At 44.2% G+C, this 16373-nt stretch overlaps 1 pseudogene; it reads left to right on the top strand.

The window, feature by feature from the left end:
• Positions 1-4724: 4724 nt before the first annotated feature.
• LOC102521281 lies at positions 4725-6182 on the top strand (annotated as a pseudogene).
• Positions 6183-16373: the final 10191 nt, after the last annotated feature.

Raw genomic sequence — 16373 nt, 5'->3', positions numbered from 1 at the left:
GTGAATTACCTCTAATTAAGCAAGAGGGAAAACAAGGTTTCAAATAATTAGTGATAAAAAAGCTAATTTACTGAGTAATGGACCTAATTATTTTTCAATTTCCACCTTTATTTAAATTTTGCTCAACATCTATGTCCTAGTTATATAAGAACTTTTTGATATTTATGCTTATACTCTATGTTTATCAAAGCATTCCATTGAAGGGAATTCAGTTCAGTTATCTCTAGTGAATAATTTAAAATCTCTCAAACACGTTTACAGACACTTGCTCCCTCTTCAGCTAGGCAGGGCGAAAATTATTCATTTGTTCCATTAATACATCATTTTTGAATTCCAGTGATATGCTAAACACTGGCAAGACATTCACTGCACAAGATCTGTCTGACGTGGAAGAAGGTTTCAGGAACGTCGGAGTAGGGAGGGGAGAATTCATGCAGGCTGCTGGAGTAAAGCCCAGGTCTCTCAGGGCATTAGGGCTAAGTTACGAAGAGGACTGCTGTTTCAACACATGATAAAAAGGCAAGACTCTTTTACAGAAAGTGTTAAGAATCTCAAAAGGGCAAGAACAGAACATTAAACCGAGTGTGAGCTCCTTGGTACATGGCGATGCCAGAGCTGTTCTGGACGTGGTCCTTCCAGCCCAGGAATCCGAGTTCATAGGTTAAGAGAGAGGGAGGCCAAGGGCATTTTTTTAGAGAACAAGGGGAAGTTGATGAGTCCGGAATGTGACCTTCTGGGGAAACTCAGAGCCTCGAGGTCTTGCTGGATAACAGAGGCAGCAGAAAAAAATTGTGTGTCTAAGAAAGAACTTGTTTGACTGCAGGTATCCAGCTAAAGAGGAATAGCAAACAGCTGCCTATCTGACTGACCTACCTTCCTTCCTTCCTTCCTTTTCTCTCTTTCTTTCCTTCCTTCCTTCTTTCTTTCTCTCTCTTTCTTTTCTTTTCTTTTCCTTCCTTCCTCTTTCTGTTTAAACACTCACACTGTATTATCTTTTTTTCTATCAGTTTTAAGATATAGTTGACATACAGCATTGTGTCAGTTTCAGGTGTGCAGCATAGCGATTTGACTCACATATATTGCGAAATGACTACCACAATAAACTTAGTTAACATCTATCACTTCATATAGTTACCCCCCCCCCAAAAAAGGAGAAAAACACTTTCTCCTTGTGACAAGGACTTGTAGGATCTACTCTCTTAGCAAATTTCAGTTACGCCATACAGCTGTAGTCACCTGGCTATGCTGACTTCCGTTTCAGTCTGTCCTCTCCTGCCTTTGGGGCCAGCTGAGTGGAACTTGGAACTTTGGAGCAAAATGTCACCACCAAGGCATCTCATTTACAGCAACATGCAAACGAGGGAATACCTTGGGTCTTGAGCTGCAGAGCTGGGGAGGTGAAGGTAAGTGCGAGAAGCTGGTCTGGGAGGGGGCGTTTGCATGAGTCGAAGACCACGTGAAGACACTGATGGTCGATTCATACAATTCACCCCCACGCAGTTACAAACCATCAAGTCGTTGGGCTGGATTTGGCCCCAAGCAGCGTTTTGTGTCCACCCCCTGATGCAGCGCTGACCCTCCAGCATCAGTAACATAAGGATGCTCAATAGAATCCAAGTTTACACTCTCATTACAATGTCAATGTGCCCTGTTTGTGATTTACATTGGATCCAGTGTGTCCCCCGTAGCTCACGAGACACGTCTTTCGGTGTCTCTGCGCGTTTCCTTAGCTACGCCTGATGCAGCCGTAATGAGGAGGACGATTGTCTCTTTTCCACAACTGACAAGGAGCAAGTCGCACATCGACCCACTCAACTTGGAAAATACTTGACAGGAAACAGAACTGCAGGATTTTAAGTTTATTCCAAAGCATAAGAAATAAGCAGGGGAAAAAAATGTGACACTAAAGACTCCAAACCTGTAATTTCTTAATATCATAACATCTTTATCATCATCCAAAGTGTAAGTGACAAACTAGAGAACAGAATGAGGTTTTACTTAAAAACACAAACACTGAGAAGATTTTTATCAATTCAGTTAGTCTTCTACTGCCCCAATATATATATACAGGTATATATAAAATAAACAAATAATTTTAAGTTGTGTTAAAAATACATAACGTAAAATTTACTATCCTAGTCATTTTTAAGTATACGGTTCAGTAGTATTAACTATATTCACATTGTAGTGCAACAGATCTCTAGACCTTTCTCATCTTGCAAAGCTGAAACTCTGTAGTCGGTGGACAACAATTCTCCACTTCCTTTTTCCCAGCCCCAGCCACGACATTCAAAATTTTGTTTATCTGAGTTTGAATACTTTAGATTCTTCGTGTAAGTGGAATCCTACAGTATTTGTCTTTCTGTGACCTGTTTATATCACGAAGTATAATGTCTCTCTGGTTCTGTAACAAGTGGAGATGCTGCCTGTGTCTTCATTGGCCCCCAAACTTGGCACCCAAAATATACTGCCATTCCCTCAGTGCTCCGAGTTGGTGACACAGACCAGTCCCCTGGGAAGCCAACACTTTGGACACATGTCCCATTCTCCCCCTTCCCTCCTGGAGGAGGAGCTACGAGTTGGTGATTTTCTCCCAATTGCACTGGCTGTGGTGGGAGGAGGGGGGAATCTCATTTCCCAGATACTGCAACCCTCAACTTTACTCCTGTGACTTAGTGTTATTCCCACTAGGACACCTGAAGTGTCTGATTTCCCATCAGGATGTGGCCCACCTATGCTCTCTCTCTGGTCTTCTCTTCTCATCCCAAGTTACACAATTCTTAACCTGACACCTGAGGACCCACATCATTCGGGTCCACCAGCTTCTCCAACCAGTTCCACACTCCTACCCAACATCCATTGGCCAGTCTTGTCATTATCTTTCCAAACTGCCATGTCTTCAACTAAAATACCTTTACCTCTCCTCTGACCGTATCCTTCCTCCTTCAAGGTCCACTGCAAGCCCCAGCACCTCGCGCAGCCCTCCCCAGCCATGTCACCTTAGTTTCCCCGATGACACTCCTGTTGCACCTGCTGTTTGTCTCATTTATGTTCAGTCAGAGTCATTTGTCACTTTGCACTCTAACGCCTTTCAAAAGCAGCTTTATCAAAGCATAATTGACACACAGTGCAGGACATACTTCAGGTGTACGATCTGATGCATTTTGACACGTGCATGCACCTGTGAAACCATCACTGGGGTCAAGATAATAAACAAATCCATCAGCCCCCGAAGTTTCCTCATTACTCTTTCTAGCGGTTGCCTCCCAGCCCTCTCTCCCCAACAACACAAATGTTTTCTATCACTGTAAGATTAGTTTGAGTTTTCTAGAATTTTGTACAAATGGAAATACACAACATATGCTCTTTTTTCGGGTCTTTTTCACTCAGCAGGATTATTTTGAGATTCAAGTCATTGTTACTTTCATTGCAGAGAAGCGCAGTATCGATGTGTCACTATTTGTTTGCCCTGGCCACATGCTTGTCACTACACCAGAAGGAAGGACCCTCTTCAGCACAGTTCACAGAAAGGGATGTCTGAGGGGTGCTTGTTGGCCTTCAGCCCTGGTGGCAGTTAACAGTGTGATCAGCTGTTTCAACAAAGTGAAACTAAAATCGAAGCTAAAAGGAAAATTAGTACAATTCTAGGCTGAATGAATGGCTCACCCCGACATCAGAAAAGACATGCAGGAAAGAACACCACTGCTCACTTCAGCTGTCTGCAGCACCCAGAAGCTGGTGAGGAATTATCAGGTCATTCACTGGTGCTCCAGCTGTGGGGTTAGGACTATGGATGGTGTGGCAGGCAGACAGATGTTGGTTCAAGGAATATATGCTACTACTTAGGAATTTCCAGGATGAGTAAAGAGTTCTTGACAGCATCTGAGTGAAGATGGATGCCCAGTGTCATGGCATGAAAAAGATCAGGATCCAGTGGCATTAAGACTGGGTTACTGGTTGAACATGAATCAAACCTTCTATAGGCAAGTTTGAAAAAGTATCAGTTTTTGACGGGTGTGCAGGATCTAAAGCTCTCAATAAAGTGTAAACCATCTTGCATTTCAGGGCTTCCTAAATTTGTAAAGATGAAGAAAGCTGAACAAGGACAAGTGCTGGTGAGGATGGCTGACACCTGAATCTCATGTACTGCTGGTGGGAATAGTAAACTCCGCAGCAATTCTGGAAACCAATCTAAGGTTAAGCTGTGTGTGCCTCCTGGCCCCCAAATCCATTTCTGGGAGAATATTGTAGAAAGCAGGTCCAGAAGGGGACTTGTATGTGGATGGTGGGCGAGTGGTGATGCGTGTACAGCGGTGGGGAATTGAGGGTCACTTCTGGGCCTCCGTAAGAGATAAATAAAGTGTGATGGAAGGATGCTGTGGAACGCTATGTAGCAGCTGAAGACAAGAGAACTGTAAGTGTAGCAACAGGATAGAGCTTAAAAATTCCGTGTTGCAAGAGGCTGTGTGGAAAGAAGTGACAAGTAAAAGCAAACAGTAAATGCAGCTTAACAGCTAGGCAAATGCAACAATCACACACACCAAATAGCATATTGAACAGAGAGATGCATTCATATTCAAGAGATTTATCAAAATATGGATCTGTAGCTCTGGGTGGGAGGAACAGAATGGAGATAGGGGAAGAAGAAGATAGATCACTGGGCAGACTGAGAGACGTGTAGACAGGAGGCAGATAGACGCCCAGGCTGGTGATATCCGGGGGCTGCTAACTGACATACGTGATTAACCAAGCCGGCACCGGGGGCAGAATAGGAAGGGAGGAAGGAAGAGCGATGCGGCCCTTGAATGCAAATTGGTATTTACGAATAAAATTAATTCCTTTGTGATACTGTGCTAGAAGCTGAGAAGTGAAATGATGGGCTGTATCTAAAGGTTGCTCCGAAGAATGGCTTCTCCGGAACACAGAGCCTGGAGTTCACAGGAGAATGGAAACGGATCAGATCTAGTGAAAAATCCGTCCATCAAGTGTAGGGCTCCTCCTGCCGCCCGCAGCGGCTCCGGCCAGTGTCGCCCGCGTCCTGCTTCGCCATGACTTCCTCCAGCCATGGCCACGGGTCGGCCACCTCGTCCGTCCTCTGGGGGCCACGGCGCTGGCTATGCGGGCCCCCTGGCCAGCTCTGATGGGCTGCTGGCGGGCAAGGAGAAGGAGACCATGCAGAACCTGAACGGCCGCCTGGCCTCCTACCTGCACAAGGTGTGCGCCCTGGAGACGGCCAGCGGCGACCTGGAGGTGAAGATGCACGATTGGTACCGGGAGCAGCGGCCGGGGCCCGCCCGCGACTACAGCCACTACTTGAGGACCATCGAGGACCTGCAGGACAAGATTCCTGGTGCCACCGTTGAGAACTCCAAGGTAGTCCTGCAGATCGACAATGCTCGTTTGGCTGCAGGCGACTTCCCGACCAAGTTCGAGACTGGAGCAGGCCCTGGCCAGGGACCGACCTGCAGATGCAGATTGGAGGCCTGAAGGAAGAGCTGGCCTGCCTGAAGAAGAACCACGAGGAGGAAGTCAGTGTCCTGAGGGGCCAGGTGGGCGGGCGGCCAGGTCAGCGTGGAGGTGGATTCCGCTCCGGGCATCGACCTAGCCAAGATCCTGAGTGACACGAGAAGCCAATTCGAGGTCACGGCTGAGAAGAACCGGAAGGATGCCGAGGCCTGGTTCACCAGCCAGACCGAGGAGCTGAATAAGGAGGTCGCTGGCCACACGGAGCAGCTGCAGATCAGCAAGATGGATGCCACCAAGCTGCGACGCACCCTCCAGGGTCTGAAGATGGAGCTGCAGCCTCAGCTCAGCGTGGAAGCCTGCCGTGGACGGCCCGCTGGCAGAAACGGAGGCTCGCATCGCAGCCCAGCCGGCACAGATCCAGGCACTGATTAGCGGCCTCGAAGCCCAGCTGAGCGACGTGCGAGCCGACATGAGCGGCAGAACCAGCAGAACCATGAGTACCAGCAGCTCATGGACATCAAGTCCCGCCTGGGGCAGATCGTCACCTACCGCACCTGCTGGAGAGCCAGGATGCCTACCACACCCACCTGTCCCTGGCCAAGGCCCTCTGAGTCCAGTGGCCCCCGGGGCTTCCTGCCCTCCTGCAGAGGGATTCCCCTGGGTAGGGGCATAAGAGGGGAGGGACCCTTCCCTGGCTCTCCCCCTGAGCTGCCAATAAAACTTCATGCCCTAAGGGGGAAAAAAAATCAAGTGTAGGTGGCCCAAGGATGTTAGGGATTCCCCAAGAAGAGAGAAACGAGGCATAAGATTAGGAAGTTGAGAGTTTAGTTTACTGCACTTAAAAGAATTTATATGCATTTATTTTATATAAATAGAACTTAGAATTTTAAAATTTGTAAGGTCTCATTTTTCCTTCCCCTGAGACTCTTTTAAGAATGGAACATTCAGTGGGGAGGGTGTAGCTCAGTGGTAGAGTGCCTGCCTAGCATGCACGAGGGCTTGGCTTTGATCCCCAGTGCCTCCATTAAAAAAAAAAAGATAAATAAAGAACTTAATTACCTACCACCCCCCAAATTAAAAAAAAAAAGAATCGAACATGTGTTTGTGAATCTTGCTTGATTGGGTGATTATGTGCATTAGATGGAAGGGCTGGGGCTGAGGCTTGGAAACACTTGATAAATTAACAAACAATAATTTTCCCAGTGTAGAGTGTCGGAGGATTCCTAAACATATAAATTAATTTTGCAAGCTAAATTTTGCGAGTGCTTTATGGTATCATTACAAGAGAGTGTACCTTAGCAGACCCTGCAGGAAGGTAGTGTGAAATCTTGGCTTTTCCATGAACCGGGATGTTCAGTGTTCAGTTGTTAACGATTTTCACAGATTTAGTTCCATAAAGCCAAGGACCGTAAGGATATGCAACACCACCTAGTTAATTGAAAGCTATAGTTCATACCCTTACTTGATTTTCCAAAGTATTCTGTTTTTAATGGAAAGAGCAGAAAACACCGTTGCTAGGAGATGGGTTCTCCCAAATTAGCCATCAAGCTTCAAAGCAAGAGTGAGAACCTGGCCTGTGCCCTTCTGGAAAATGATGATCTTGGCTTAGCTCTCAAGTCCTCGGATTAAGGGCTTCATTTCTATGAAAAACCCAAACCTAGGTCCTTAATTTCCCAAATTATTTGGCCAACTCTAAAAAAGAAATAAAAATGCAATACATGAGATAGACATTTCTCATAAACTTTACCATTGGCTGGTCATTGATGAGTTCTAACAGAATGTTATGCAATTTCCATTTAAATCATATTTTCATTAGAGTTAAAATTATCTTTTACAGTTTATGTCTTACTGCTCATTAGTTTCCTGTATCTTGTTATGTCAAAGACATTTTCTCTCAATTAATCTTGATACTTACAGGTATGAAAGAATTAAGTTATTATGTTTATTCCAAGAACTGTAAAAAATCAAGATTTGCCTTATTAATTTCTTTTGAGTAATTCCTTTTACTAAGGTAAATGTGTTTCCTTATTACTTCCTGTCTCAGAAATGATAAAAATTATTCAAGTCTGCTTGTTATAAAAAATGTAAAAGAATCAGTGATTTGCTACATTCATAATCAGCTACACACATGAAGAAGCAACTGACCTTGGTTATCTATTTATGTTGTTACAAACTGGAGTTGTGACTGAAAAAAGTTGAAACACATGTTAATAGTTCCGGTGGCTGGGAATGTGAGTGAGGATTTGTCTTCATGTCGGTTGCTAGTAAGAGTCGTATTACCATTTTTACTGTATGCACATCTTACCTACATTGAGAATTCTAAGGATTCCCTCCATTCTCTGTTTTTTGTTTTTTTTTTTTTTTTTTTTTTTTTTTTTTTAGTGTGTGCTGACATTAGTATATATTAAAAACAAAGCCCTGAAAAACTGCTTTTTGTTTTTCTTACGAAGCATAGAACGGTGGGAGAGTTAACCTATTAACAACAATAAAAATCCAAGTTGCACTTCTGTTTTCCTTCATCTGATGGTTTTGGAAATAAAAGTCTTGCTTTTATAATCTAGTCTTCAACTTCTGTTTCCGGTCTGTACTGTAAGAACTTGCGGACATGTCTTAATATCCTAGCGACCTTAGGCTCCTTATAAATAGAAAAGTCTGTAAACTGAATTCCTGTGGACCCGGTGAATACACACCTTAAAACTGATGCGCCTGGTGGCTGTGCACGGAACTGAACATCGTGCTTTGATTTCATTGTATGTGTGTTTCAGATTTTCTTGTTGTTTTCACATTATTCTATTAGTTTGAAAGGAAGACGTTATACAATATAAACAAATAGGAACTAGATCAGTATGAATAAATGTAAATGTGGCCACTTTTCTCTCTTCCTCTACATACATGCTGTAGTTAATTAACCGTAAAAGGCTGCTACTTACAAATCACTTCCCTGCATTTTCCTCAATTGAAACAAGTCAGTATTCTGCATAAAATCTTTATAATTACACCATTTTTAAAACAAACAAAATTTTTTGAACTGACACATTGGAGATTTGTATAGAGGGTGTGTTAATCATTCATGCAAATCTCAATTATTTGTTTTCACTCTTGCAATTTTAGTGCAGGCTTTTTCTTTTTTTTTTTTCTGCACCAGTGTAGAAAGTACTGCTGAATTTTCTTGCTGGATTGTATAATCTCTTTTGAGAAAATCAAACTGCTGATATTGTCTGTTGCTTTATATATATTGCTTAATATTCCAAATGGAAAGTTGCAGTATAATGAAAGTTAATTATCTGTTTTGCAACAGGGGTATTTAAAAGGTAGAATACACGTAGGGCCACCATGAAGACATGGACAGAATATGGTTTTGTTTTCTATCATTGGTTCCTTCTTTTCAAAAGAGATAAAATAAGATTCTCCTTAAAGACTTCAAGTTTCATCGCCGCTCAGGATTAAAAGTTGAAAATGAGTCATCATTTGCTTCAAATGGAAAACAAGCATGTGCTTCAAATGAAAGTTGTTTTATTTCCCAGTCTTAAAGTAATCATCTTAATCTTGCAATATAATGATAAAATATGCCCATGGACTGTTACTAGTAAAGCAAGTTCATCAAAAGTGCTGTTCACTCTGCTCTGAGCACCAGAGCATTTCAGAGCAAATTAACACAGGCTACTAAGCATACTCACAGCAATAACCTAGATTGTCTGTTTGTGCTGGTACACAGGAGACAAGATATTGGATAAATAACGACGTCTCGCTACTCAAATTCTAGCCAATATTGAACTTAGAGTGGTGGTTAGAATGCAATAACTGAAGCAGGAATCCCAGGAGGATTCAACACCAGCTGTGACATAGCCATCTTCCGAACACTTTGGGTTTCTAGGACCCAAAGATCAAGCTTTAAGCCCTCAGGTAGACTGAGAGCTTCAGGATGCTCACATACCAGGAGACCCCACGTCTTCTATCTGTGGGCTTCACTGACCCCTTGTCTGGAACGTCTTTCCTCCTTATCTTTGTTGACCTCAAAACTAAACAGTCTCTAAACCTGAGAAATCCAGACCCCCCGTCTCCCCATGCAGTTCCTAACTCCCCAGCTCCCGTTCCTTCATCACATTGTGGCTTCCTTCACTTGCTTCTTTTCATTTGGTACCATGGTAATACCTCTAGGAGCCAGCTCTCTGTTCCCGTCAGGCTCATTCTACTCACTCTAAACTCCTTGAAGGTGGAATTACTTTCCCCCTTTTGTTTTTCATCATTTCACTCCTTAAACACTTAATGCCTGGAATTTGGTAGCTTTCAAATAATTTTTCAGTTGGATAGGATTAAAAATGCATGTGGACGGCACAGATATTTGCAATCATAGCTTTAAAAAAATCATCAGGGGAAACGAAAGTGAGACAGGGTGATGAATGGGTTCACAGCTTACTTGGGGAGAGGACACATACATTGGCTGACCACACACCCTGTCATGGCAGATTGGAACTGCTCTGCAATATTTAAGCTATTCAAATCCTTAACGTTTTCTTCTAATCTCATTTTTGTGTGCTTTATGTAATTTAGGAGACAATATGTTTAAATGGAATTGGTTTAACAGCCTAAGACAATTCACATTTAGTAACTCCTTAGTAAGTAAAAATATTTTTTTCTAGATTATACAATCTAAAGAAAAACTGAAAAAAATACCTCTGTTTACATAAAAGCAAACACATGTTCTGACAGTGGGTAAATCATGTCATGTGAGCCTTCTGAAAAGTGGAAACAAATTTGCCAAACAACAATAATTGTAATATTTATTTTTGGTTGCAAAACTCAGTTAAACATTCAAACACGTAATTTAAGAAGTGTTTAGAGCAAGTGGGTTTTTCGAATCATCAGTGATGCTTTCATATAAAAGGAAGAAAAGGATGAGCTTTGTTAAAGGAAATCCACAGCTGGACAATAATGTCAAAACAGATGTTATGCAGAACTATTGCAATAAGAAAAAGAGACCTCTGTGTGGAACCGGGCTCTATTCTGAATACAGCATGAGCAAGTGGGAACTTACAGCCGAGGAGCAGGGTGGGGAGGTCAGCGGGTAGAAAACCACTAAGAGGAAACATTAGGATAAAGGGGATTCTGGGTAAACCAACCAAGTAAGATTCGGCTGATATTAATCAGACAGGGTGATCAGACGGCAGCTCGGGGTGGTGGGGGGGTGGAGAATTTGACGAGATATCAAGGATGATCATATATGGAGGACAGGAAACAGAACTAATTTAGCAGGGTTCTTGCTAAAACTGCTCTCCACAAAGACCTACACAGATGGGCCGGGGAGAAAAGCTCAGAAGCTTGATCGAAGTTTGGTCAAGCAAAGAATCTTTGTTAGACTTTATCCAGCCTTATGGATTTCTCAGACTCAGTGTTAGAGAGGAAAACATTGCTGAAATCCAGCCCTGTTCCTCTCTTTCTCATGCTAACTGCCCCAGCCTAGCCTCCCAGCTGGGGCATGGCGGAGCATGACCCCAACACATTGAGTGATGGAACAACTGGTGGAAGTCAGAGGCCAGAAAGATACCACGTGGTGTCCCATCCCTCAGGACCCTCAGGTGTCCTACCTGGGCCAGAACAGAGCAGTCAGAAATCCTGCTTAGCAGATGCCCAAGGGAAGACTATGAGAATCATAGCTGCAACCGGAAATTGTGGTTTTCAAAGTAGGCTGAGGACAGGAAATGCTTGCTTCCACTGTCCAGTTGAGAAGTATACTGCTGCTGATCGACACTGCTCCCGTCATACAATGCATTTATCGTTCTGATAAACTGATTATCTTGCAAATAGTCTGGAACCTTCCCCAACTACAAATTGCCACTTACCATCTGCCTCTACAAGGCTTGAATCACATTGGCACTGGCCACCGACCTCTGCTTGGATTAAACCAATAGCCATTGTAGCCACTGACCTCCAACACACCCTGAAAGGAGTTCAGGGTGGAGATCAGGAATGTGGTGCTCTGTGCTCTGGGAAGAGTGGGCAGAACAGGGCTTCTGATCATTAGATATTTTCAGAAGATTTTATGAGCCCAAATTCTTATGTCTCCTCATGTCTAGAAAAGTGCTAAAATTATTAATGATGACATCTGCTCCTTGTGACTAGCAGCAAGCTTCTGCCTAAATGTGTGCTTGACTGCATGTACCCCCTTTACTAAAGTCACACATAATGCAGAGTTCCCGCTGCCTCTTTGGAACAGCTCTTCAGAATGATTTGAGATGTGTCTCCTAGGCTGTAGTCCTCATTTTGCTCCCCCTCAATAAAACTCAACCCACAACTACCATGTTGTGTGATTTTATTTCAGCCCACACCTTTCAATATCCTTTCAGTAAATGTCAGGAGCCAGTTAGCCGTCAAACAACCAAACTAATAGGGTGATTTGGAAACCAACCGTTGAAAGCAAGATGCCTGAAATCAATGAACAGATCATCCTGGTTGTTTTGGTGCCGGGAGGAAATTTTTTCCTCCACCCTCTTATGTTCCAGTAGTTGAGGATGTTTGAATTGACTGATAATAGATTAACAAGAGAAAATACAAGATCTATTTAAAAGGGCAACTGAAGTGGGGGGAAGGGGGCAGGGCACAACCCCTGAAGGAAGGACACGGCAGTGGAGGATGGACGAGATGGTTAGAACCAAGATGGCGGAAGAGTCTACTTCCAGTGGACCTTGAGCCTCATGGCACAGCCACAGCCACAGACACCGTGACAGTCCTAGGCCGACCATAAAAGGTCAAAAAGTAGGTGGGGAGGGTGTTTCCTTGAAATCCCCACCCCTTCCCCAAAGTAGTTGGAATAACCCTCCTTCTCATTAGCATATGGAATTACCGAGCCCATAAAAACTGACAACTCTGAGCCTCGTGGTCTCTCTCTCTCTCTCTCTCTCTTGCCGTCTGAGAAGACCGGCACTCTGTGGAGTGTGCATCCACCTTTACTTTAAATTAAACACCCCCGCACCTCTCAGTCTCTCTCACCTTTCTGCGACGGCCCACATTCTGCCTATGGAGTGTGCATCTCCTAAGCCATTTTCCCTTCTAAGTGAGACAGATTGCACTCTGTCTGTGGAGTGTGGATCTCTCCAAATAAACTTGCTTTCACTTTACCACGCCTCGCTCTTGAATTCTGTCCTGTGTGAGGCAAGAACCTATGCTCCTACAGCGTCTTTGGCAAGCCAGCCAGGAGCATTTGGTGGTGCTGGTGCTTGAGAGGCCCCTCTCCGTCCCTCTGTCTCTCTCACATGCGTGCACCTCCTCTCTGTATCCCTAGTTCACTCTTACTTGTGTGCCTGACTTTACTGGAAGTGGGGGAAAGAGATTTGCTAGGCAGTTCCCATCCTTGCTGCTGGGCCTTGCACGTCTCTTTGCTGTACATGTGTGGGGATTGTTAGGAAATGTCAGGCGAGGTTACCAGCCATTCTCAGAGGCAGCTAGGGACCTGCAAGAGAGCTCACGCTGCAGCTGAGGCTGCCGAGCCCCCTTTGGGAGCTCCCTCGCACCACAAGCGGTCTATGGGCGTACTCAGGTGTTGGGAGAGGGGGCTGTTCTGTGCCACGTGGTTGGGGCCATGATGGTGGGGCCGCCATCTTTCACCATCACGTGGTGCCCCAGCATCCAGCCTACGCCTTCATACAGCTGGGTCCATCCATGCCTCACCTCACCTCACCCTGTTGGGGCAGGGCAGCTCAGGGCAGCTTGCACCAAAGCCGGGTCAAGCACACCCCCCCCAGGATACATGTCCCAGAGGTGACCATCATCCACTGCTGCCATGCTTGCCCCTCCCCAGGGCTAAAAATACAAGATCTATTTAAAGAGGCAGCCAGTAGTTTCTCAGTAATGAATAACTCCTCAAATAGCCAGAAGCAAAGATTTATTTACCAAATTAACAGGAAGAGAGGATTTTTAGGGCTTCTGTGGGAAGGCAGGGAATGTTCTGTGAGCTTTTTTATGCTAATGGCAATAGGCAATCTGCCTCTGTAACAGCTGAATTCTCAGGAAAGGCCTTGAAGGAGGGTTAATGGCGGCTGTATTTTCAGGACGCTCTGCTTTTGTCAGATAGAGGAAGTTCAAATAGGATTTCTTTTTTGCCCAAATGTTTTCACTGTAAAATAATCTTTATGCCCACACCATGATCCCTTCCTTTGTTGAATTCAACAAATTCAGCCAATGCTTACTGAGTGCAAATCACCATGCAGGTTCGGGGAGGGTTGACAGTTGAGTAAAACTGATGCAGTGCTGGTCTTTGTAAAGTGCCCCTACTGAGAAAAGATGCATATTTCGACTTTCAGAGAACTGGCTGGACGTCTTCTTTCAAGGGTGATGCAGCTGGTCTCTAAGTATTCCTTCACTAGGAGGGCTCAGACACGTATTCCAAGGAGGCTGGGGAGAATCCTGCAAGTTATTTATTCAGAAATACCTGATGGGAAGACTTTCTAAGTGCAGGCACTGCTCTGGGCACTGAGGGAGGAGCCACAGACGAATCAGATGGTGTCCGGCTTTGTGGGCTTTGCAGACAGCAAGTACACAGACCGGTGTCACAGGAGAGGGGCACGGACTGTAGGATCAGGGACAAGCCATCCAAGAAGGGCAAGCTCTGCATGAGAGTCTGTGGAGACTTAAGGAAGCGATGAGAAGACAGAGGTGCCACGCGTAAAATTTATACGTCTCCAACACCATGCTTTCATAACAACTCCCAAATTGCATCGGGATGCTTATTTTGGACACAAGGCAGTAAGCTTGAATTTTCCTGAGTTTACAACCTTAAGTTTCACGGTGTCTGAACTGCGCTTGCTTTGGTAATGAGGTAATATATTTAAATGTATTCATATGATATTTGACACACACTGCGATCTCGATGAATTCTTTACAAACCTCATGAGAAACCAATGTTACTTGTACATTTAGCCTTGTGTTTCATCAAACTAGGATGGACAGTCTGAAGGAGGGCAGGTATGTTTCATTAAATATGCTTAAGAGCTGGATCTAAAAAAAGTTTATGAATGAAAATATTGCCAGCTATATCAGTAAACAAAGGGTGCTGTGGCCATCAAGTCATCAGCTGCTACTGTCACCCCCGACAGACAGCAGAGGGAACTCAGGATGCAGAAAAGCAGGCTGCTTGCCTGTGTGGCCGCCCCCAACAGTGCCCCCTGGAGGGAACTCAGGATGGGAAAGCAGGACACTGGCCCTAGACAGTGAAGGTGCGTATCAAAGGAATGATTTCAATGAGCTCAGACCTCTGTGCCTTCCCATACATAGAAAAGTGCAAAATTCCTTAACTGGAGATAGCTGGTTTTCTTTGACGAACAATAATCTTTTCATGTTCCTGCTACCTGGTCTTTGTTGCAAAAACTCCTATATTTCCTGGCTTTTCCCTTGACTGGTGGGAAAGCCTCTTAGAGCGATCTGAGAGGCTGCCTCCCAGGTCAAGTCCACCGAATAAAACATAACTCTCAACTTTTAGGTTGTGCTTTTCTTTTTCTTCAGTTGACAAGTTTTACCCAGTTCTGTGACTTGCTTAAGAGGAATGCATTGTCAGGATGTTGCCCACGATTTCTTGGATTTGTAAACTCTGTCTGATCGAGCCGTAATTCATTCATGAATTCAGGAAACCTGCAGCTTGCTTTGGAATTACCAATGACAGCACACTCCATCACCCTTTGAAGAAGATGTCCAGCCAGTTCTCTGAAAGTTGAAATATGCATCTTTACTCAGTAGGGGCACTTTACCAAGACTTTCCAGACTCCAGTCCAAGGATACAGGCTGATTGAAGCATTTCCGACCCCAAAAGCCCTCCAGCTGCACGCTGCCCTGTTGCTCCTCGGCACCCTATTGCTAAACCCCGTGCCCACCCATCCTGGCTCCCACTCTGAGGCTCACCGATGCCCCAGGATCCAGGGGGCCCTTCTCTTTCATCAGGACCGACAGGGTCCGGTGATCACATGCCCCGATACTTGTTGATATTTCCCCAAATGAAACACTCTGTTTTAAGACAGTGCGTGCTCATCTGCTGTGAAATTAGACCTGCTGCTGACCTCCGCCTATTCCTGAAATGGCCATGAAAACCAGGAACCCAAGAAGCAGCTTGAGGTTGTGCAGAGGGTGATTCACTGACCCCATAGCTAGGTTTGTTCTTTCAAACTCACCCATGAAAATAAAGACACCGCACAGCTACGTCCAAGTGTCCTGACCTTCGTACACTGAGTTCCCCGTTGCAGGCAGGACCTCCTAAGGTCTTTCTTTCTTTCTTTCTTTCTTTTTTTGGACAAAACAGAATACAAATATTTAAATGCAGGCTACTTGCTCCTCCTCTTTTTGTATGGTGTGGGACTGAGCTGAATTCAATTGTACATGCTAATCAGGATGTTTTGCAAAATCATGCAAATATTGTCCCATTTAAAAACTGAAGAATTCCAAGCCTGCCAGCACTAATGAGAATTTTAATTTTAAATACTCTCAAGCATGGGGCCCAGATGCATAAACTTCATCTCATCAATTAAATCTCATTTGGAATTTCCTGTCATGACAAAAAAGAAACCTCTAGAATCCTATGTCCTGGGGGGGGGGGGGTGGTTGCTTATCGATACAACTGCCTTGATCCCCTCTTGATGGTAAATTTACTATAAATAAAAACTCTGAAATGAACTTTATTCTAATCAGAAATATAAATTGGACTGCATTTTTGCAGTTATCTGAAGGATTAAAGGTAAAAAGATTTTGTGCGAACCCCAACTCAACTCTTTAAACAACAACAGAGCCCAAGAATTAGGTGAGAACCATACAGACATCTGTCTTTTTTTTTTTTTTTTTTTAGCATCAATTCTTGAAGGAGCTCCCTTTGGGTGTCTCAGCTTCAAAATCATTCGATTCTTATTTTCAGCTTCCCAAGGGGTAAACTC

The sequence above is a fragment of the Camelus ferus genome, chromosome 31 (genome assembly GCF_009834535.1).
Source record: "Camelus ferus isolate YT-003-E chromosome 31, BCGSAC_Cfer_1.0, whole genome shotgun sequence".
In the NCBI taxonomy this organism is placed as follows: Eukaryota; Metazoa; Chordata; class Mammalia; order Artiodactyla; family Camelidae; genus Camelus; species Camelus ferus.
The sequence above is the reverse complement of the archived record's forward strand: the minus strand, read 5'-3'. Positions and strand labels throughout refer to the sequence as shown.